Source organism: Ovis canadensis, chromosome 5 (genome assembly GCF_042477335.2).
Source record: "Ovis canadensis isolate MfBH-ARS-UI-01 breed Bighorn chromosome 5, ARS-UI_OviCan_v2, whole genome shotgun sequence".
Classification (NCBI taxonomy): domain Eukaryota; kingdom Metazoa; phylum Chordata; class Mammalia; order Artiodactyla; family Bovidae; genus Ovis; species Ovis canadensis.
Genome location: NC_091249.1, coordinates 116,890,016 through 116,913,201, shown reverse-complemented (window position 1 = coordinate 116,913,201; position 23,186 = coordinate 116,890,016).

Here is a 23,186-nt window from a genome sequence, read left to right as displayed (position 1 = left end):
CAGCCATGAAATTAAAAGATGCTTGCTCCTTGGGGGGCGGGGGTGGGGGGGAAAGCCCTGATAAAACTAACAGCATATTAAAAAGCAGAGGCATTACTTTGACAGCAAAAGTACATATAGCCAATGCTGTGGTTCTTCCAGTAGTCATGTATGGATGTGAATATTGGACCATAAAGAAGGCTAAGTGCTGAAGAATTGATGTTTTTGAACTGTGGTGTTGGAGAAGACTCTTGAGAGTCCCTTGGACTGCAAGGAGATCCAACCAGTCCATCTTAAAGGAGATCAGTCCTGAATATTCACTGGAAGGACTGATGCTGAAGCTGAAGCTCCAATATTTGGCCACCTGAGGAGAAGAACTGACCCATTGGAAAGACCCTGATGCTGGGAAAGATTGAAGGCAGGAGGAGAAGGGGACGACAGAGAGTGAGATGCCATCACCGAGGCAATGGACATGAGTTTGAGCAAACTCCAGGAGATGGCAAATGACAGGGAAGCCTGGCATGATGCTTTCCATGGGGCTGCAAAATGTTGGACACACTTGAGTGACTGAAGGACAACAACAGCAAGCCCTCCACCATATGAACATGTATTTCCCACCCCTTTGTAAACAATTGACAGCATTAACATCTCTGTAAAGATAATATTTAATATAAGCATCATTTAAAATCAGTTTTTTCCTTTACTATTTCTCATTGAAATAAATTAGTCCTCTATTTTCCCAGTTGTTTTTTTTTTTTAAGCAAAAGGTTTTATATTCCTCCTTTGGTATTACATCACATATCCAGTATATCAGAAGTGCTGGCCATCTCCAACTCTGGCATATTTGCCAAACAAGAAATTTCTAGCACTCCTGCTGCTACCAGAGTGGTCCAAGTCACCATCACATTTTGTCAGTTAGGATGAAAAAGCTTCCTAATTTCGTTTCTGCTTTCACTCTTTTTCTGCAACAGTCCTGTTGGCTCCTTTGATCTGTAAGTCGGAGTTTGTCTCCTAACCAGCTTTATCTGATGTGTGTGCGCATGATAAGTCGTTTCAGTTGCGTCCGACTCTGTGACCCCATGGACTGTGACCGCCAGACTCCTCTGTCCATGGGATGCTCCAAGCAAGAATACTGGAGTGAGTTACCATTCCCTCCTTCCAGGCGTCTTCCCAACCTGGGGGTGGAACCTGCATCTCTTGCGTCTCCTGCCTTAGCAGTCAGGAGCTTTACCACTAGCGCCACCTTCATCTGATGGCATCTTCTCGATTGTGAGGAAAAATTTCAAAGATGTTATCTAGCTTGCTCTACGAAATCTGATCCTTAACTGCTTGGTGGCATCCCCTGTTTTAGTCTTGTTAATACTGCCCTTACACTTTCCCCTCCTCCAGTCTTTGCTGTTGTATTCTCTGTCTAAAATATTCTTCAACAGATATATCATAACTCACTCTTTCCTTTGACTAGGCCCTCTGTTCAAATATCAGCTCTTCTTGTTCAACTGTTTTATCTGGAAGGGAACTCTCAATATTCTATACCCAGACCATAATTGATTTGAATTTATGGCAATTTTTATTTTTTAAACAACTGTTTGTTTGGGTATTATTTGCCTCACTAAATATGATGTATATAGTATGAAAGCAATAAGTTTCCCTGTTTTGTTTGCCTAGTAAATGATATATGCTTCATAATTTATTGAATGAATGACTTATTTAGGTAAATAAAGCAATATTTTATGATAGTGTCTGATATCTTTGTTTCCAAAAAGTACTTAGTACATCACAGAGCTGCTGTTATGAGGTCAAAGATTCTTTTCCTTTCTATAGTGTCTCTGGATGCTGCAGTTTGGGTGGTAGCTACCTTAGTGATAGATTCGACTGTATCGGTATAGGTAAGAAGGTAGACAGACATGTACACATATATGTGTATGACAGCCAGCTATTTCTATCCTCTTTCATGCCTTTCTGTTCTTTCTCATTCTGTTTCATATCAAACTGCATTGATTCCTCCCTTTATTTTCTGTAACCTGTCCATTAGGTCTCAGTTCAGTTCAGTTCAGTCGCTCAGTCGTGTCCAACTCTTTGCGACCCCATGAATCGCAGCACGCCAGGCCTCCCTGTCCATCACCATCTCCCGGAGTTCACTCAGACTCACGTCCATCGAGTCCGTGATGCCATCCAGCCATCTCATCTTCGGTCATCCCGTTCTCCTCCTGCCCCCAATCCTTCCCAGCATCAAAGTCTTTTCCAATGAGTCAACTCTTCACATGAGGTGGCCAAAGTACTGAAGCTTCAGCTTTAGCATCATTCCTTCCAAAGAAATCCCAGGGTTGATCTCCTTCAGAATGGACTGGTTGGGTCTCCTTGCGGTCCAAGGGACTCTCAAGAGTCTTCTCCAACACCACAGTTCAAAAGCATCAATTCTTCGGTGCTCAGCCTTCTTTACAGTCCAACTCTCACATCCATACATGACCACTGGAAAAACCATAGCCTTGACTAGACGGACCTTAGCCGGCAAAGTAATGCCTCTGCTTTTGAATATATTATCTAGGTTGATCATAACTTTTCTTCCAAGGAGTAAGTGTCTTTTAATTTCATGGCTGCAGTCACCACCTGCAGTGATTTTGTAGCCCCCAAAAATAGTGCCGTGTATTTGTGTTGTTGCAGTTCAGTTGCTAAGATGTGTCTGACTCTTTGTGACTTGATGAACTGCAGCATTCCAAACTTCCCTGCCTTTCACTATCTCCTAGAGTTTCCTCTAACCCATGTCCATTGAGTTGGTGATGCCATCCAACCAGCTCATCCTCTGTTGCCCCCTTCCTTTCTTGCCCTGAATCTTTCTCAGCATTGGAATCTTTTCCAATGAATCAGCTCCTCACATCAGGTGGCCAAAGTATTGGAGCTTCGGCTTCAGCACCAATCCTTCCAGTGAATATTGAGGGTTGATTTCCTTTAGGATTGATTGGTTTGATCTCCTGTGTCTGATGTGTAATTCTTCTAAAATTGTTCTTCATCAGGCTTGCTTTGGCTAATTTTGACTCCATGAACTTCCATTTATTTTGTAAAATCAACTTAAAACATTTTATAGGGAAAAGTGCTTATATTTTGGATGAGATAAGGTTGAAAATACAATTTTTTGGTAGAATTGTCATATTTAAAATATTGATTTTCAAACTACAAATATGGCACATTACCCCATTTTTATCTTTCACAAGATTTATTCCTAATTGCATTTTGGTTTTGAGTCAATTTTAAATAGAATTGTTCTAAGCTTTTAACTATTCATTTTTAATATGTAAAAATTCAGTTGATTTTTGTGTATTGAAGTTTCATTTAACATCTTTGTTGAATAACTTAGTTAATTCTAAAGCCTCAACTTAGATTATTTAGGATAATCTTCCTAGACAATTATTTCATCAAAAATTATGATACTACTTATATTACCTTCTTATTAATGTTCATTTTTGTGTTATTATATTATGCTGTCTGGTAACTTCAGAATGTTGAATAGAAATGGAAATAGAAGATGGCATTATTATATCACTTTAAATTTCCAGAAGGAAGGTAACAATATTTTAACAGTATGCATGATAATGGAAAGACTTCCCTGGTAGCTGAGCTGGTAAAGAATCCAGCTGCAATGCAGGAGACCTCAGTTCGATCCCTGGGTCAGGAAGTTCCACTGGTGAAGGGATAGGCTACCCACTCTAGGATTCTTGCCTGGAGAATTCCATGGAGAGAGGAGCATGGCAGGCTACAGTCCATGGAGTCACAAAAGGTCAGATACTATGGAGCAAATTTCACTTTCACTTTCACTTTCATTCTAGGAGGAGGGTAGCAGCAACTTTTGGGAGAAATTTCTCAATCATGTTAATTCATGTTCAGTCATTAAAAGTCTTCCTGTAAAAGATTTGTTTATGTTAAAGGATAATAAAAATAGAAAAGGTCTCAGTAGAGACATTCCAGGGTAAAGGTCTATCCTTCTCCTCCTCGCAAAAGATTTGCATTTTTGTGTAAGACAGTTTTGGTCTAAGAAACATAATGTCTTTCTTGAGAGGTAATAATGGTCAGGTTTGCAACAGTCCTTTAAAAGGGGAAGGAGGTATCATAAGCTGAGTGTTCTGAAGCTTTGACTTTGATGCACTATGCATGCAGGGTCCACCTGGTCAGAACAGTTTATCAATAGACACCATGGGGAATATTTGGCCACTTGATGACCCTGTTACTAAAGACTCAGTTAACACTCCTGCTCTTCTTAGTGTCAGTTCTATGGTAAGAAGAAGCAAATCTTGAAGGTATCTGTTCTGTTATTAGTAATTTCTGATTAAAATGAATACACTGTTCTCTCATTTCATATACTGAAGATATGTTTGCTTATACTTTATTGTATTTGGTGAATATTTTAGCTCACACAGTTACATAATACAATTTACTGTTTAGTCAAGTACTATTCAGTACTATGATTATTACATTCTCTCTCTCTTTTTTTTTTTTTTTCACAGCTCTCATTTCAGTTCAGTAGCTCAGTTGTGTCCGACTCTGCAACCCCATGGACTGCAGCATGCGAGGCTTCCCTGTCTATTGCCAAGTCCTGGAGCTTACTCAAAAACTCGTCCATTGAGTTGATGATGCCATCCAACCCTCTCATCCTCTGTTATCCCCTTCTCCCCCACCTTCCCAGCATTTGGGTCTCTTCTAGTGAGTCAGTTCTTCCCATCAGGTGGCCAAAGTATTGAAGCTTCAGCTTCAGCATTAGCCCTCCCAATGAATATTCATGACTGATCTCCTTTAGGATGGATTGCTTCAATCTGCTTGCAGTCCAAGGGACTCTCAAGAGTCTTTTCCAACACCACAGTTCAAAAGCATCAATTCTTCGGTGCTCAGCTTTCTTTATAGTCCAACTCTCACATCCATACATGACTACTGAAAAAAGCATAGCTTTGACTAGATGGACCTTTGTTGGGAAAGTAATGTCTCTGGTTTTTAATTCGCTATCTAGGTTGGTCATGACTTTTCTTCCAAGGAGCAAGGAGCTCTCATTTACCCTTGGAATTAATAATATCCTGCTTCCCTGGTGGCTCAGTTGGTAAAGCATCTGCCTGCAATGTGGGAGACCAGAGTGCAATCCCTGGGTCAGGAAGATCCCCTGGAGGAAGAAATGGCAACCCACTCCAGTATTCTTGCCTGGAAAATCCCACTGATGGAGGAGCCTGGCAGGCTGCAGTCCATGGGGTTGCAAAGAGTCAGACACGACTGAGCAGCTTCACTTTCACTTTACTGCTTTATTAGTTAAGTTCCTCCTCCTCTTCCTTCTCTTCTTTTCTTTCTTTATATTTGACTCAGTCTCTCCATACCTTCCATAGCATGCAGTTACATATTTCCTCAGAGTAAAATGGAAAGAAAATTAATAGATATTTTTCCCTAGAGATATCCCTACTAGATTCCTCTGTCTTCATCACAATAGATTAATAGGTCTCTTGATTAACTGTAAAATTGTGTTAACTTATTAATTGCCTTCACAGTCCTCTTGTGTTGGTTCCCTGTTTTCTGAAACCCTCATATTCTGGTTTTTGCTTAGTCTATCATTGTATATAGTCTATCAACTATATAATCTTTAAAAAATCTTTTAAAATCATATTTTGACTCTAAAAAGAATTTTCTTTTTAATAGATGTGCTTAATTTGTTTCTTTTATGTACAAGGATAAGTGCTAATAATAAAAAGAAGCACTAATTTAAGAGCTTTAACCTTCACAAAACATATGCAATCATTTACAAAGCAAGTCAAGGTGTATTTTATGGTTTATTTTTTACATATGAAAAAATTGTAACATAGTAATATATCAAAGGCTATACATTTAAGAAGAAACTGAGATAAATTTCAAACCTTTACAGTAAAGCCCTGCAGTCTTATGGTCTTAAAACAAGTACTATTTTGTTTCTCAAAACAAGCATATTGTCTTTTTTTTTTTGAATATAACTTTTTACTCTGAGACTTTGTTTTCTATTTACTTGTTTTTCATTTTTTCTCCATACATGTGTTTTCTTTTAGTGTTTTTCTCCAGTTAATTGGAGTGCATGTTGACTATTTTCCAATACAGTAGTATGACTTTTTTTAAAAAAAGTCATATAGAGTAATCATGGAATGTGTTTCTTTAAATACTAAGAGTAAAAATTGTAAGACCAGTTGACAGCACAGAAATAAGATAAAAACATTAGTATGTGTTCCCTTACTGGACGTTTTATAACATCTTAAATTTTAAGTGACATAGAAATTTTGACCAAGTATAATATTGTTATTTTCTAAGTATTATTTTTCTTCTTGATAAAATATTAATTTTTATAAGCTGCCTTCAAAAATAAGCACAAAGCTTGACTTTTCATTATTATCCTTTTAAATTTAAAGTTTTTCACTGAATGAGAGCATTTTATATAAATGAGGGAATTTTTTCCCTTGAATCTTTAACTCCTAACATGGACCACAGCCTTGTCTAACTTGGTGAAACTAAGCCATGCCGTGTGGGGCCATCCAAGATGGAAGGGTCATGGTGGAGAGGTCTGACAGAATGTGGTCCACTGGAGAAGGGAATGGCAAACCACTTCAGTATTCTTGCCTTGAGACCCCCATGAACAGCATGAAAAGGCAAAATCATAGGATACTGAAAGAGGAACACCCTGTCAGTAGGTGCCCAACATGCTACAGGATATCAGTGGAGAAATAACTCCAGAAAGAATGAAGGGATGGAGCCAAAGCAAAAACAATACCCAGCAGTGGATGTGACTGGTGATAGAAGCAAGGTCTGATGCTGTAAAGAGCAATATTGCATAGGAACCTGGAATGTTACGTCCATGAATCAAGGCAAATTGGAAGTGATTAAACAGGAGATGGCAAGAGTGAATGTTGACATTCTAGGAATCAGCGAACAAAAATGGACTGGAATGGGTGAATTTAACTCAGATGACCATTATATCTACTACTGAAGGCAGGAATCCCTTAGAAGAAATGGAATAGCCATCATGGTCAACAAGAGAGTCCAGAATGCAGTACTTGGATGCAATCTCAAAAATGATAGAATGATCTCTGTTCGTCTCCAAGGCAAACCATTCAATATCATGGTGATCCAAGCCTATGCCCCAACCAGCAACACTGAAGAAGCTGAAGTTGAATGGTTCTATGAAGACCTACAAGACCTTTTAGAACTAACACACAAAAAAGATGTCCTTTTCATTATAGGGGACTGGAATGCAAAAGTAGGAAGTCAAGAAACACCTGGAGTAACAGGCAAATTTGGCCTTGGAGTACAGAATGAAGCAGGGCAAAGGCTAATAGAGTTTTGCTAAGAGAACACACTGGTCATAACAAACACTCTTCCAACAACACAAGAGAAGACTCTACACATGGACATCACTAGATGGTCAACACCAAAATCAGATTGACTATATTCTTCACAGCCAAAGATAGAGAAGCTCTATACAGTCAGCAAAAACAAGACCCAAGACCGGGAGCTGACTGTGGCTCAGATCATGAACTCCTTATTGCCAAATTCTGACTTAAATTGAAGAAAGTGGGGAAAACCACAATACCACTCAGGTATGACCTAAATCAAATCCCTTATGATTATACAGTGGAAGTGAGAAATAGATTGAAGGGACTAGATCTGATAGAGTGTCTGAAGAACTATGGATGGAGGTTTGGGACAATGTACAGGAGACAGGGATCAAGACCATCCACACAGAAAAGAAATGCAAAAAAGCACAATGGCTGTCTGAGGAAGCCTTACAAATAGCTGTGAAAAAAGGAGTAAAAAGCAAAGGAGAAAAGGAAGGATATTACCATTTGAATGCAGAGTTCCAAAGAATAACAAGGTGAGGTAAGAAGCCTTCCTGAGTGATCAATGCAAAAAAATAGAGGAAAACAACAGAATAGGAATGAATAGAGATCTTTTCAAGAAAATTAGATACCAAGGGAACATTTCATGCAAAGATGAGCTTGATAAAGGACAGAAATGGTATGGACCTAACATAAGCAGACAATGTTAAGAAGAGATGGCAAGAATATACAGAAGAACTGTACAAAAAAGATCTTCATGACCCAGATAATCATGATGGTGTGATCTCTCACCTAGAGCCAGACATCCTCGCATGGGAAGTCAAGTGGGCCTTAGAAAGCATCACTATGAACAAAGCTAGTGGAGGTGATGAAATTCTAGCTGAGCTATTTCAAATCCTGAAAGATGATGCTGTGAAAGTGCTGCACTCAATATGCCAGCAAATTTGGAAAACTCAACAGTGGCCACAGGACTGGAAGAGATCTGTTTTCATTTCAATCCCAAAGAAAGGCAATGCCAAAGAATGTTCAAACTATTGCACAATTGCATTCATCTCACACACTAGTAAAGTAAGGCTCAAAATTCTCCAAGCCAGACTTCAGCAATACGTGAACCGTGAACTTCCAGATGTTGAAGCTGGTTTTAGAAAAGGCAGTGGAACCAGAGATCAAATTGCCAACATCCACTGGATCATTGAAAAAGCAAGAGAGTTCCAGAAAAAAACATATATTTCTGCTTAATTGACTATGCTAAAGCATTTGACTTTGTGGATCACAATAAACTGTGGAAAATTCTGAAAGAGATGAGAGTAACAGACCACCTGACCTGTCTCTTTAGAAACCTATATGCAGGTCAGGAAGCAACAGTTAGAACTGGACATGGAACAACAGACTGGTTCCAAATAGGAAAAGGAGTCCGTCAAGGCTGTATATTGTCACCCTGCTTATTTAACTTCTATGCAGAGTACATCATGAGAAATGCTGGGCTGGAAGAAGCACCAGCTGGAATCAAGCTTGCCAGGAGAAATATCAATAACCTCAGATATGCAGGTGACACCACCCTTATGGCAGAAGATGAAGAGGAACTAAAATGTCTCTTGATGAAAGTGAAAGAGGAGAGTGAAAAAGTTGGCTTAAACCTGAACATTCAGAAAATGAAGATCATGGCATCTGGTCCCATCACTTCATGGGAATTAGATGGGAAACAGTGGAAACAGTGTCAGACTTTATTTTGGGGGGCTCCAAAATTACTGCAGATAGTGATTGCAGCCATGAAATTAAAAGATGCTTACTCCTCGGAAGGAAAGTTATGACCAATCTAGATAGCATTTTCAAAAGCAGAGGTATTATTTTGCCAAAAAAGGTTCATCTAGCCAAGGCTATGGTTTTTCCTGTGGTTATGTATGGACATGAGATTTGGACTGTGAAGAAAGCTGAGTGCTGAACAATTGATGCTTTTGAACTGTGGTGTTGGAGAAGACTCTTGAGAGTCCCTTGGACTGCAAGGAGATCCAACCAGTCCATTCTAAAGGAGACCAGTCCTGTGTTCATTGGAAGGACTGATGCTGTAGCTGGAACTCCAATACTTTGGCCATCTCATGTGAAGAGTTGACTCATTGGAAAAGACCCTGATGCTGGGAGGGACTGGGGGCAGGAAGAGAAGGGGACGACCGAGGATGAGATGGCTGGATGGCATTATGGACTTGTTGCACATGAGCTTGGGTGGACTCCAGGAGTTGCTGATGGACCAGGAGGCCTATCATGCTGTGATTCATGGGGTCACAAAGAGCTGGGCACGACTGAGCAACTGGACTGAACTGAAGTAATGCTAGATAAAAGAAAAAAAAACCCTTGATAATAGACATTCGCTCTGTTTATGCAAAAACCTAGTTTGGATAATTATTTGCACCAAACCCTGTTTTTTAAACACAGTGATTGGAAAAATATGTTTCTCCGATGGCTCAGTGATAAAAAGTCCACCTGCCAATGCAGGAGATACGGTCTTGATATCTGGCTTGGAAGATCCCCTGGAGAAGGAAATAGCAACCCACTCCAGTACTTTTGCCTGAAAGATCCCATGGACAGAGCAGCCTGCGGGCTGCCACCCATGGAGTCACAAAAGAGTCCGACCCAACTTAGAGACTAAAACAACACCACCACAGTGAGTTCCTTCTTTTACTTTGAAGAGTTTTCAATGATACTGGGAGATAGATACTACTAAATGCGTGCTCAGTTGTGTCCGACTCTCTGCGCATCCATGGACTGTAGCCTGCCAGGCTCCTCTGTCCTTGGAATTTTACAGGCAAAGACACTGAAGCAGATTGTCATTTCCTTCTCCAGGGGATCTTCCCAACCCAGGGATCAAACCCACAAGTTTTGTGTCTCCTGCATTGGCAGGTAGATTCTTTACCACTAGTGCCACCTGGGAAGCCTGGGAGATGTATATTTCAATGTAAGAATTAAGTGGTCCAAAATATAGAATTGTATTATCTTGACATGTATCTGGCCTTAGCTAGTCTATGAGATTTCATTTGCATTAGGTAAGTGCATAGGTAACCACGATTCAGTAATAATAATTATGGTGTTCTATTTGAGTATCAGACTCTCAAGTGATGGTGTACCAAATACTAATTTTATTACATAAAGTCCTAGGTAAGATTGCATAATTATAACAATGCAAAGTGAAGATAAACCTTGCATCTAGGGCTTCAGTGAATCTTGTCTAGTGAAACTGGATATAGATTGTTCCTAAAATAATGTGAGAAATAAATTGTACTTCTGCAGGGAATCTCCAAGACACCTGTCTTCCCATCTCAATTGAGTCCTATAAATTTGCATAGAATATCTAAAAATCAATCCCAGGAAATGCTTTGAAATAACTTTCACTTATATGAAAGATTAATGATCATATGTACTTAGAAATTACCTGAAAACAATATTGTCAGAGGGCAAAACATGAAGGAGAAAAAGGAGATGATGTTAGTTGGATTACTAAAATATGGTAGACAGTTACATAGTGCCCATTTGATTCTTATAGTAACACTTAGAGGCTAGTATTTATGTTACTGTTTAGCAAATAGAACAAAGGAGACTCAGGCTGATTTTACAGTTATGACTACATTTCGTATATGTTCCTTAGCATTTGGAGCTACTTTATCAAGCCGTAGAGAAGACGTTTGAGGAAAGGGAGATGAGATTGAGATTATAATGGAGATAATATAATTATATAATTGATTATTAGATAATCTCAACTATATAATTGAGGTTATAACGATGGAATGAGTGATATTGAAGCTGAAACTCCAACACTTTGGCCACCTGATGTGAAGAGCTGACTCGTTTGAAAAGACCCCAGTGCTGGGAAAGATTGAAGGCAGGAGGAGAAGGGACGACCGAGGATGAGATGGCTGGATGGCATCACCAACTCAATGGACATGAGTTTGAGTGAACTCCAGGAGTTGGTGATGGACACGGAGGCCTGGCGTGCTGTAGTCCATGGGGTTGCAAGGAGTCAGACACGACTGAGTGACTGAGCTGAACTGAACTAATGTTGATTATATGTTGATTATAAACACTAGCACATAGGGGTCTCTTGGATTATTTTAGTTACCACCAAAGCCAATTCACTAATAAAACTTTTAAATATTAAAAAATCATAAAGTTTTAAACAGTGTAAATATATTTAATTGTTCATTTATATTACTTTCTATATAGTTAGCTTGCTTTTAATTTATTGTCTGCTTCAATGATTTTTAGAGTCAAAGATAACAGTTCTCTTTTGCTCATAATGTTTTATAATTGCTTGTACAGCTCAAGCGCATGTTTATCTATATATTGCCGTGTTCTTCTGTCTTTATTTCTTGTTGTGCGTTGCATTTCCTTTTTGTCTATGTCTATCTCTGGTTTTCTCTTCTTTTCACCACTCCTCTGAAATACTCCAAAAAAAAATTTTTTTTTGAACTATGGTTATGCCAATCTCTGCTCTACAGTAAAGCTGTAAAAACCTTAAATAAGAAGTACTGTCATTTTTTCCTATTCACCTCGTACCAGAAATTTTGTACTTTTTGACGGCCTTCATCCAATTGACCCTTCTCCAACTTCTGGTAGCCACAAATATCATCTCTTTTTCTTTGACTCTCTTCCTGGGTCTGTGTTTGAAGTGTAATTGATCTATAAGACTGTATTAACTCCTGGTACACAAGACAGTGATTCCTATACATTTCAAACTCATCACCATGACAGGTCTAGTGGTTATCTGTCACCATATGAAAACATTATATGCCTATGAACTATATGCCATATATTGCACCTTTTATGCCTGTGATATTATTTTGTAACTCCACATCTAACTTCACTCATGTACCCCTCTCCTCCTTCCAGTCCACTCTCTCTGGCATCTGCCTGTTTGTTCTCTCTATGTCTCTGTCTTTGTTTAGTTACGTCATCTGCTTTGTTTTTATATTTGATATATGAATAAAATTATATAGTCGTGGTCTTTCTCTATTTGACTTATTTCAATTGGCATAATACCTCTAGATGCATCTATGTTATTACTGCAAATGGCTAGGTTTCCTCCTTTATATGGCGATTATCTCATTGTGCATTTACGCTACATCTTTATCCATTTATCGAATCAGTGGGCACTTAAGTTGCTTCCATATCTTGGCTATTGTAAATAATGCTGCAGTTAACCTAGGGATGCATATATCTTTTCCAGTTAATGTTTTTATTTTCTTCAAATGAATGCCCAGAATGGGAATTGCTGGATTGTTTTGTAGTTGAATTTTTAATTTTTTGAGCCATCACTAAATGTTTTCCTTAGTGACTATGCCAACTTACATTCCCACCAATAGTCATGATGATTCTCTTTTCTCCACAACCTTGCCAATAATTATTATTTGCATTTCTGATAATAGACATTCTGACAGATGTAATGTCATATCTCATTGTGGCTTTGAGTTGTATTTCCCTGATAATGAGTGATGTTGGGCATCTTTCCATATGCCTATTGGCCATTAGTGTGTCTTCTTTTGGAAAAAAATATCTAGTTGGGTCATCTGCCCATTTTTTAATTGGGTTGTTTGTTTTGATATAGAGTTGTATGAGTTCTTTTGTGTATTTTAGCTATTAACCCCTTGTTGGATGTATTCTTTGCAAATATCTCCTTCAGTTCATGAGGTGGCCTTTTCCTTGTAGTGATTGTTTCTTTAGCTGTACAAAAGCTTTTTTGCTTGCCCTAGCTTTTCTGCTTGTCCTCAGGTCTTTCTCATCAATAGTTGCTTAGAAATAGTAATTTTGTTGTGCGCGTGAGAGAAGGTGAGCGGAGTCTTCTCGTCGTCGTGGCCACTTTTCCTGCTCAGCACCAGTTTTTGCAAGCTCCTGCACTAGGTGCTCAGTCTGGTTCATCGCTCCATTTTTCCGTCTTCAGAGCCAACAGCAATGCTGAAATCTGATCCTGTTGCCATCTCTCTGGGCCTCAATCCTGTTTTACGCACTTAAAATATGTATGATGATTTTTCTCTCCCCCTCTCATTTTTGTTGCTTATTTTCTCTGCCATCTCTGTTCCTACTTATGAAGACTTGATTTCTCTGACCAACAGGCATACGGTTCAGATATGACTCTCCCGGCTCCCAGTCTACCATGATTGACCAATGAAAGCTCCATAAACTGATTGTAATTTTGATGTCTCATTTTCAAATTTCCTGAGTAATCTCACTTACCCATTCATTGCTGCCTTTCTGTTTTCATCAGTTCACCACTTCTCCAATCACATATGGCTTGGGTAGCAGATAGTGTCACTTTATGCTTCTGCCTGTTTATCAATTTGACTCCTTGTTATACTTTCACCTGTATTACCAAATGTGTGACTTTAAGGAATCACCATAATAAGTGAGCCTCCAAGACTCAGCTAATCATCATCTTTGTTATTACTGCTGTTTCTCCACTACTCTCACTCTATATGCAGAACTGAGTGGAGTAGAATAGAGTTTTTATTGTTGTTATTATTATTGTTGTTGTTTTTTTATGTTTTTTATGACATGCATTAAGTCTTCAGTATGTTTTGGATGAATAACCAGAGGAAACATTATTTGTCATATACAGCAGGCATAAATGTAATTCATTTGATGAGGAAAGAATTTCAAAGATGATAGTTTTCCACTTCTGCATAGCTATAGAAAAAAATGCAAATAATAGCAAAAGGTTTGCACTAGCAATTTGAAAGAAAACTATAATTCCCTAGGTTCATATACGGTAAACTTAATGTTGATACATGCATTTATTATATATTAGTTTGTGTGCATGCTTATGCATGCTATAAAATAATAAATGTAAAAGTAAAACTGTATGCAGGTCAGGAAGCAACAGTTAGAACTGGACATGGAACAACAGACTGGCTTCAAATAGGAAAAGGAGTACGTCAAGGCTGTATATTGTCACCCTGCTTATTTAACTTATAAGCAAAGTACATCACGAGAAACGCTGGGCTGGAAAAAGCACAAGCTGGAATCAAGATTGCCAGGAGAAATATCAATAACCTTAGATTTGCGGATGACACCACCCTTATGGCAGAAAGTGAAAAAGAACTAAAAAGCCTCTTGATGAAAGTGAAAGTGGAGAGTGAAAAAGTTGGCTTAAAGCTCAACATTTAGAAAACAAAGATCATGGCATCTGGTTCCATCACTTCATGGCAGATAGATGGGGAAACAGTGGAAACAGTGGCTGACTTTATTTTTCTGGGCTCCAAAATCACTGCAGATGGTGATTGCAGCCATGAAATTAAAAGACGCTTACTCCTTGGAAGGAAAGTTGTGACCAACCTAGACAGCATATTAAAAAGCAGAAACATTACTTTGCCAACAAAGGTCCATCTAGTCAAGGCTATGGTTTTTCCAGCAGATATGTATGGGTGTGAGAATTGGACTGTGAAGAAAGCTGAATGCCGAAGAATTGATGTTTTTGAACTGTGGTGTTGGAGAAGACTCTTGAGAGTCCCTTGGTCTGTGAGGAGATCCAACCAGTCCATTCTAAAGGAGATGAGCCCTGGGTGTTCATTGGAAGGATTGATGTTGAAGCTGAAACTCCAATACTTGGCCACCTGATGCAAAGAGCTGACTCATTGGAAAAGACTTTGATGCTGGGAAAGATTGAAGGCAGGAGGAGAAGGGGACAACAGAGGATGAGATGGTTTGGATGTCATGATTGACTCAATGGACTTGGGTTTGGGTGGACTCCAGAAGTTGGTGATGGACAGGGAGGCCTGGCGTGCTGCAATTCATGGTGTTGCAAAGAGTCGGACATGACTGAGTGACTGAATTGAACTGAACTGAACTGAAAATATATAAGAATTTACTTAGAATTTTTGTTAGCTTTGGTTGTTAACACTTTAGCTTCTTTAAGAGTACATTTTTATAAGATATGAATGAACATTTTAATATTTATTTTAATTCTTGCATTCCTCAGGGATCAACTGTTTACTGTAAGAAAAAACATGTTCAATTTTGCTATCATTAATTAGAAAAACTGAGTTATCTTGCTACCCTAAACAAGTAAGCTTCTAAGGACCCTAATGCTGTATAAAATTATGTGTATGGTTGCATATTTTTCTTTGGTGCTTCAGTTCACATATTCCAGTCCCAAATTTGGAGTTGTCACTTGCTGACACACATAGCTAAGAGAAATGACTTCCTGTGGAAGGGCCACATTTTGCAAGGAAAGTAAAACCAAGGTCTTATTCTATGGTCCTTGGAGAATATCGATACAAAGTCCCTTGGCATTTTTTTAAAAACAATGAGAATAACCCCATCTTTATATGAATTGTAATTTTTCTCAGTCCAACAGTTCAAAATGTCAATGAATTTGAATTATGTTAAATATATACATAGCACACACATATATTAGCCCTACAATTAGCCCAGTTAATTGTGAACTGCAAACTATTCAGTCCCGAATTTTTAATATAGCCTCAGTGTTCTTAAAATATGTACTTATTTTTTTTAATCCATGCACTTGAAAATCTTTCAAATGCACTAGTTTACTTTCTGCCTTTAAGAGAAACAAATAATTTCAAATTATTGCAGTTTTCTCCAAGAGTTTTATTATCTAAAATGTTAAATGTGAGAAACCTTTGTGTGTGTGTATATATATATATATATATACATGATGTTGAAAAATGATTAAATGTGTATCATAGAAGTTCTATTTTTAATTAAGTTCTTAAGTATATGTGTGTGTGAATCTGTCACTTTTCACTTATAGAAAGAGAAATTATAAAATTTTATTATATAATATAATTAGTCCTAAGTCAGTTGACAATTTATTCTATTGAGAGGCATGTTCTTTATTACTTTTATAGAGTAAAGCAAAAGTAATTCATGAAATGAATTCTGGCTGAAAAAGAAAATGTCCCTTATCCCAGCCTCCAGGAAATAATGAAAAATGATTAATTTAGTCAGCATTTCAAGATACACAAAAGTGTCCATATTTTGTACCAGGTTTCAATGGAAATTCCAAAGGTGGTTAACACTTTTATAAGAAGAAGGTAGATATCAGTACAGAAAGAGCATAGAATTCAGAATATGAGAGCCCCAAATTTGAGTTCTCGTTGCTCAAATGACAAGCTCCTTGACTTTGCGAAGTTTCAATACTTTTAAAACTAAGTTACCTCTTCTGCTAAATAGAGATGATAACATTAGGATTGTTAAGATTAAATGGCATAAGCTTCTAATAACCAATATGAACTCAAAAATACACATTTTGTAATCTTGCCCATATATAATTAGTATGTTTTTGCATGACTAGGTCCGTGGTTAAAAATGTCTGATAAAAGTAATGTGTAATAGTATAGTGTAAAGTTAGATATATATAAAAACAATTTTCCTCTAAAGGGATATTAAGTTTTAGGATAGTTTCTGTTAAAAAAATACACATTTTTATATTCTAATCTTAGAGGTTTTTGACTCATTTACTTTGGTGTGAGAACTTGAAAAAATGACATTTTTAATAGATTCTGATGTTGATTTTATGTGAAATCAGATTTTGATGACCACTACTATTGATAAGAGCTGATCATTTCACAATAGGAAATACCTGTAAACTATGGGAGAAAAATAAAATGAAGAATTAAGGAGCTTTCTATTGTTAGTTACTAATATTGGACAATTTTTATTAAATAGTTCCATTGTCCCAAATACCAGTCAATGAAAATGTGTTTAAGAAACTTGACATGATGATGTTGAGTGAAATAACCTGATAATATAGAATTCAAGTCTAAATAAGAGGAAAATGAGTATAAATTCTTCTGGAGTTAAGCCAGGAAGACTTATTCAGGAAGTGCTATTCCAGAGGATTCTATATTGTGAGGTAATTTGATGCTGCATAAGCCTTCCACAGACCTTAGATTCTAGGGTGCTGAGTCATCTGTATTGAGCAGACGAGGCATTATTGAGACTGGAATGGAGTGGAGATGATCCCTTTTCCTTTTCTGGATAACACAGAGGGAAAGTACAATATTGATATTGGTAATGAAGTTTATTATTACCACGTATTTATACTGTTGGCACAATCTGTTGAATTGAGGATTTACATTTAAATGTATTTCTATTTTTTTTCCTTTTACTGTTGAAAGTGACTACTATTTCAAATTACACTTAACTACCATTATCTTCTTTCCTTGGAAGAGAATATAAAGCATTTTAATGGCATTGGACAACAAACTGGGCTGCGTAAAGAATGAGGGGTATTTTTAAGTTCAGAGACGTGACAATGGAAGTGAAACACTGTGTCTCTGCACATATATGAAATTATTCACTTTCTTTGTAAAGGGAGCCCTATCCCTTTCTGCTGTCTAAAATAGTACAGTCAACTTCTGTAAACTTACCTTTATGCTATTTTATGAAATCAATAAGGAAGCTGAAAGCCGGTGTGTATAGAATTATCTCTGTTAGGGTTTTATGTTTTTAGAATGCAAAATAAAACGGAAATAATATTAGTAGTGACTGACGCTCCAAGAAGCTTGTTTAAGCTTTTAATAATTACTTTGAAATCCCCTGTATAAGTAATAAACACAACGTTTATCAAAACTTTTTGTTTATTTTTAATTTATCGTTGGCTGCCCTGGGTCTTCATTGCTGCACGTGGGGTTTCTCTAGTTGCGATGCAACGGCTTCTCATTGTGGTGGCTTCTCGGTGCAGAGCACAGGCGCTATGGTGCGCGGGCTTCAGCAGTTGTGGCGTGCGGGCTGGGTAGCTGTGATGTGCCGGCTCAGTAAGTGTGGTGTGAGGGTTCAGGAGTTACTGCTCAGCAGTCGTGGCCCATGGGCTTAGTTGCTTCCTGGCATATGGAGTCTTCCTGTACCAGGGATTGAACCCATCTCCACTGCATTGCAGGTGAATTCTTAATTGCTGGGCCATCAAGAAAATCCTATCAAAATTTTTAAAGTTAAAGCTAGGCTGTCATCTGCTAACCACACTAAATGTAAATTTAGGAATTCCCTTCAAATCATGTATTCTTGACTATAATCATATCAACTTTATTCTTACTTTCTTAATATTGACTAGGGTATTGATCAAAAGAATTTGCCTATCATTGTGAATAGGTAAATATAACATTAAAGAATCAGAGCTTCCTTTCAGAAATATTGTAAGCCTATGTGTCTGAGAGGAATATGGTAAAAATATGCTTCAAAATCAGTTGATAACAAGATATTTCTGGTAAAGAAAAACTGACATAAAGAATGACTTGACTCTTAAATATACTGAAAATTATTTGTTCCATTTTCCATGCATGTTTTAACTTATGTAAAAAATAAAATACATGCTTACATATTTAAAATACACTTCTTGACAATGATCTACATTATATATTCCAATCCCTGAAACAAGTATAAAATTTTAAAGCACAGGGAAATGCAAATCAAGACCACAATGAGGTACCACTTCACACCAGTCAGAATGGCTGTGATCCAAAAGTCTGCAAGCAATAAATGCTGGAGAGGGTGTGGAGAAAAGGGAACCCTCGGACACTGTTGGTGGGAATGCAAACTAGTTCAGCCACTATGGAGAACAGTGTGGAGATTCCTTAAAAAATTGCAAATTGAACTGCCTTATGACCCACCAATCCCACTGCTGGGCATACACACCGAGGAAACCAGAATAGAAAGAGACACATGTACCCCAATGTTCATCGCAGCACTGTTTATAATAGCCAGGACATGGAAGCAACCTAGATGTCCATCAGCAGATGAATGGATAAGAAAGCTGTGGTACATATACACAATGGAGTATTACTCAGCCATTAAAAAGAATACATTTGAATCAGTTCTAATGAGATGGATGAAACTGGAGCCTATTATACAGAGTGAAGTAAGCCAGAAAGAAAGACACCAATACAGTATACTAACACATATACATGGAATTTAGAAAGATGGCAATGATGACCCTGTATGCGAGACAGCAGAAGAGACACAGATGTGTAGAGTGGACTTTTGGACTCAGAGGGAGAGGGAGAGGGTGGGATGATTTGGGAGAATGGCATTGAAACATGTATACTATCAGGTAAGAAACGAATCGCCAGTCTATGTTTGATCCAAGATACAGGATGCTTGGGGCTGGTGCATGGGGATGACCCAGAGAGATGGTGTGGGAGGGAGGTGGGAGGAGGGTTCATGTTTGGGAACGCATGTACACCTGTGGTGGATTCATGTCAATGTATGGCAAAACCAATACAGTATTGTAAAGTAAAATAAAGTAAAAAGAAAAAAAATGATAGAATTTTTAAAATGAGTTTTAAACAAATATTTCTAAGTCTACAAAATAACTACAGGAAGTTCTTTTTTTAAACAGATAAAGGTGATTTTGACTTCAAGAGGCAAATGTGGACATTAGAATATTAAAAAGAAAATACCCAACTTGCAAACTGTTCTAGTCATAGCAGTATCTTTTTTATTTCAGTTTTTACTTTTCACTGAGCTCTTGTCCTTACAATTTTCACCTCAAGCTTAATACATAATAAGTATTTAAATGAATAATGATAATAGATGAAGAGGATATATGTACTTTATAAAATAACCCATGTATTTTGAAAGCCTATTAACCCAAAACAAACCAAATTCATGAGTTTCTAGAGGAATAATAATAAAAGAAGATTTTTAAATATTTAAAAATCATATAAATAAGATTTATATTTTATAATCTTTCTATAAAAATAGAACAATCATGAAGTGAAATGAAGTGTAGTGAAGTGAAGTCGCTCAGTCGTGTCCGACTCTTTGAGACCCCATGGACTGTAGCCTACCAGGCTCCTCTGTCCACGGGATTTTCCAGGCAATAGTACTGGAGTGGATTGCCATTTCCTTCTCCAGGGTTAGAACAATCATATATCTTTTTCAATTAAATAAAAGATGTGGGTTCCATCCCTGGGTGGGGAAGATCCTATGGAGGAAGGCATGGCAACTCACTCCAGTATTCTTGCCTGGAGAATCCCCACAGACAGAGGAGTCTGGCCAGCTACAGTCCATGGGGTCACAAAGAGCTGGACATGAATAAGTGACTTGGCATGCATGCACAGTAGATTTAAAATATTGTTAGTTTCAGGTATACAGCAAAGTGATTCAAATTTATGCACATATATTTATACTCTTTTTCAGATTCTTTTACTTTTTTTTTTGACAACTCATTTTGGAAGTAGAACTTTGTCACTTCTACATATCTTTAAAATAACCACTATCAGGAAAATAGTAACGATTATTTATACCTACCTTTTATTAAATGTTAACTAAGTGCCAGGCTATGTATTAAAAGTACTATAGATATGTATCGCTTGTTCCTCATAACATATTTATCATATTTATAAGTAATTTCATAACAGAACCAAGTCTCAAAGAGGTTAACTTGCTCAAAATCATGAATTTAGCTGAGTAGTTTCATGCTGACTTCAACGTTGTTTAATCACGATGTTCTACTAACTTCCATATGCTGATATTTAAATCAGTGCAGGTACATAGTTAAAGCTATTAATAGTCCCTTTCTTTACTTGGTTAGAAAGTTTCATCAGTAAATTTATGTGTTGTTACCTCTCATCTGACAATTCTTTAAGTGCAAAATTCCTTCATGCCTTCTAATTCCACTATCTGAATGATTTGGTCTGCTATCTCTATTTTAAGTTTAAGCTTGTAGGGTACACTCAACTGGAATTCCAATGCTAGGGTTAGATGTGTCCTTTGGTGAGCATGTTATTATAGATTTGTGTTCATAAAGGTAAATTGACTCACTAGAGAAGGTTCTCTTCAAATGCATTGACTAAGGTCTAGTTTTTCTAGCAGCTACTTAGAGGTAGTTGCTTAGAAAATTGAATCTAATTCACACAGATAATGAAATATAGCCTCACCCTACTGGTTTTGTTTGCGATTATCCAGCTCTTTGCTGCCATGCAGATGGCCAGTAATTTTTCAACGTATTATTAATTTTTAACAGTTCTGTTGAAGTATACTTTATGTACCATACATTGCAAATATTTAACTATATAACTTGGTAGGTTTTAGTGCTGCTAAGTCACTTCAGTCGTGTCCGGATAGGTTTACAAATGTGAAGTCATCACCACAATCAAGACAATGAACTTTTTACACCTGAAGTTTCCTCATGCTCTTTGTAATCCTTCCTGCCCTGCTATTTTATACCTCAGCTGTAAGCATCTGCTGATATGCTTTCTGTTCTTTAAGATAGTTTGCAGTTCCTAGTTTTTATATAAATGCAATAATACGGTACACATTCTTCTTATCTGGCTTCTTTCATTCAAATAGAATAAGTTGAAGATTCATCCACGTGCTGTGTTTATTAGTCTCCCCAAATAGTTTGCCACTGTATGGATATGCCAGAACGTGCTACCTATATGTTCATCTGTTGATGAGATTGGATTGTTTCCAGCTTAGAGTCAGTATTAATAAAGCTATTTTAAAAATTTGTGTGCATGTCTTTTCATGGAAGTTTTCTTTCTGTGCTTTTGGAAAATACCTACAAGTCAAGTGGCTGATCATATAATAGGCGAAAGTTTAACTTTTTAGATAAATTGTCAGTCTTTTTCAAACTGTGGCATTTTACATTCCCAATTGCAGTGATACAATCAGATTTTAAATTTTGGCTATTTTTTGTTTATCATTGTGTCATAGTGTTTTATTTTACTTTTAATTTGCATACCACTAACAGAAAGTTTCACAAAGCCTCAGCGTGTGTGCAGGCATGTCATTTAATGACTCCAGTTGGATTTGTGAGAAATATGGAAACAGTCGTCAAAGGAAGAATGCCAACTTGGAAAACACCAGCAATTAGAAGAGCAATGGAGTCCTGTGGTTCCTTGCAAGGTGAGAATGGGAATAGTGGTTTATCCCTCTCTCCTGTGGGTGTGCGGACTTCACAGGATACGTGGCACACTTGGAGTGACTTCTAGCTCCTTGCCGGGTACCTCTCAGCTGCCAGGTTAATTGTTCCTTCCTCATCTGTATTCAGAAAACTTACTTTATCCTCCCTGGGAGATTGTGCGATCTTTGAAGGCAGGCACAGAGTGAAACCCATCACAGTATGGCCAGCACCTCATCAATACGTGACATAGGGCATCCACAGACTTCATATTTACATGTTGGACCAGGCGGCAGTTTTCTTCATAGTGTGAAGAATGTGTTGGATTGACCACTTAAATATTTTTGTAAAGGACACATATAAAAAAAAATTTAGCTGGGTTGTTTTTACTGTAACACTCAGATCAGTTTGATCACTCAGTTGTGTCCAACTCTTTGCCACCCCATGGACTGTAGCACGCCAGGCTTCCCTGTCCATCACTAACTCCCAGAGCTTGCTCAAACTCATATCCATCGAGTTGGTGATGCCATCCAACCATCTCATCCTTGGTTGTCCCCTTCTCCCACCTTCAATCTTTCCCAGCATCAGGGGCTTTTCCAATGAGTCAGTTCTTTGCATCAGGTGGCCAAAGTATTGGAACTTCAGCTTCAACATCAGTCCATCCAATGAATATTCAGGACTGATTTCCTTCAAGATAGACTAGTTTGACCTCCTTGCAGTCCAAGGGACTCTCAAGAGTCTTCTCCAACAGAACAATTCAAAAGCATCAGTTTTTTGGTGCTCATCTTTCTTTATCGTCCAACTCTCACATCCATACTTGACTACTGGAAAAACCATAGCTTTGACTAGATGGACCTTTGTTGGCAAAGTAATATCTCTGCTTATTAACATGCTGTGTAGGTTTGTCTTAGCTTTTCTTTCATGGAGTAAACATCTTTTAATTTCATGGCGGCATTCTCCATCTGCAGTGATTTTTGGAGCTCAAGAAAATAAAGCCTTTCACTGTTTCCATGGTTTCCCATCTATTTGCTATGAAG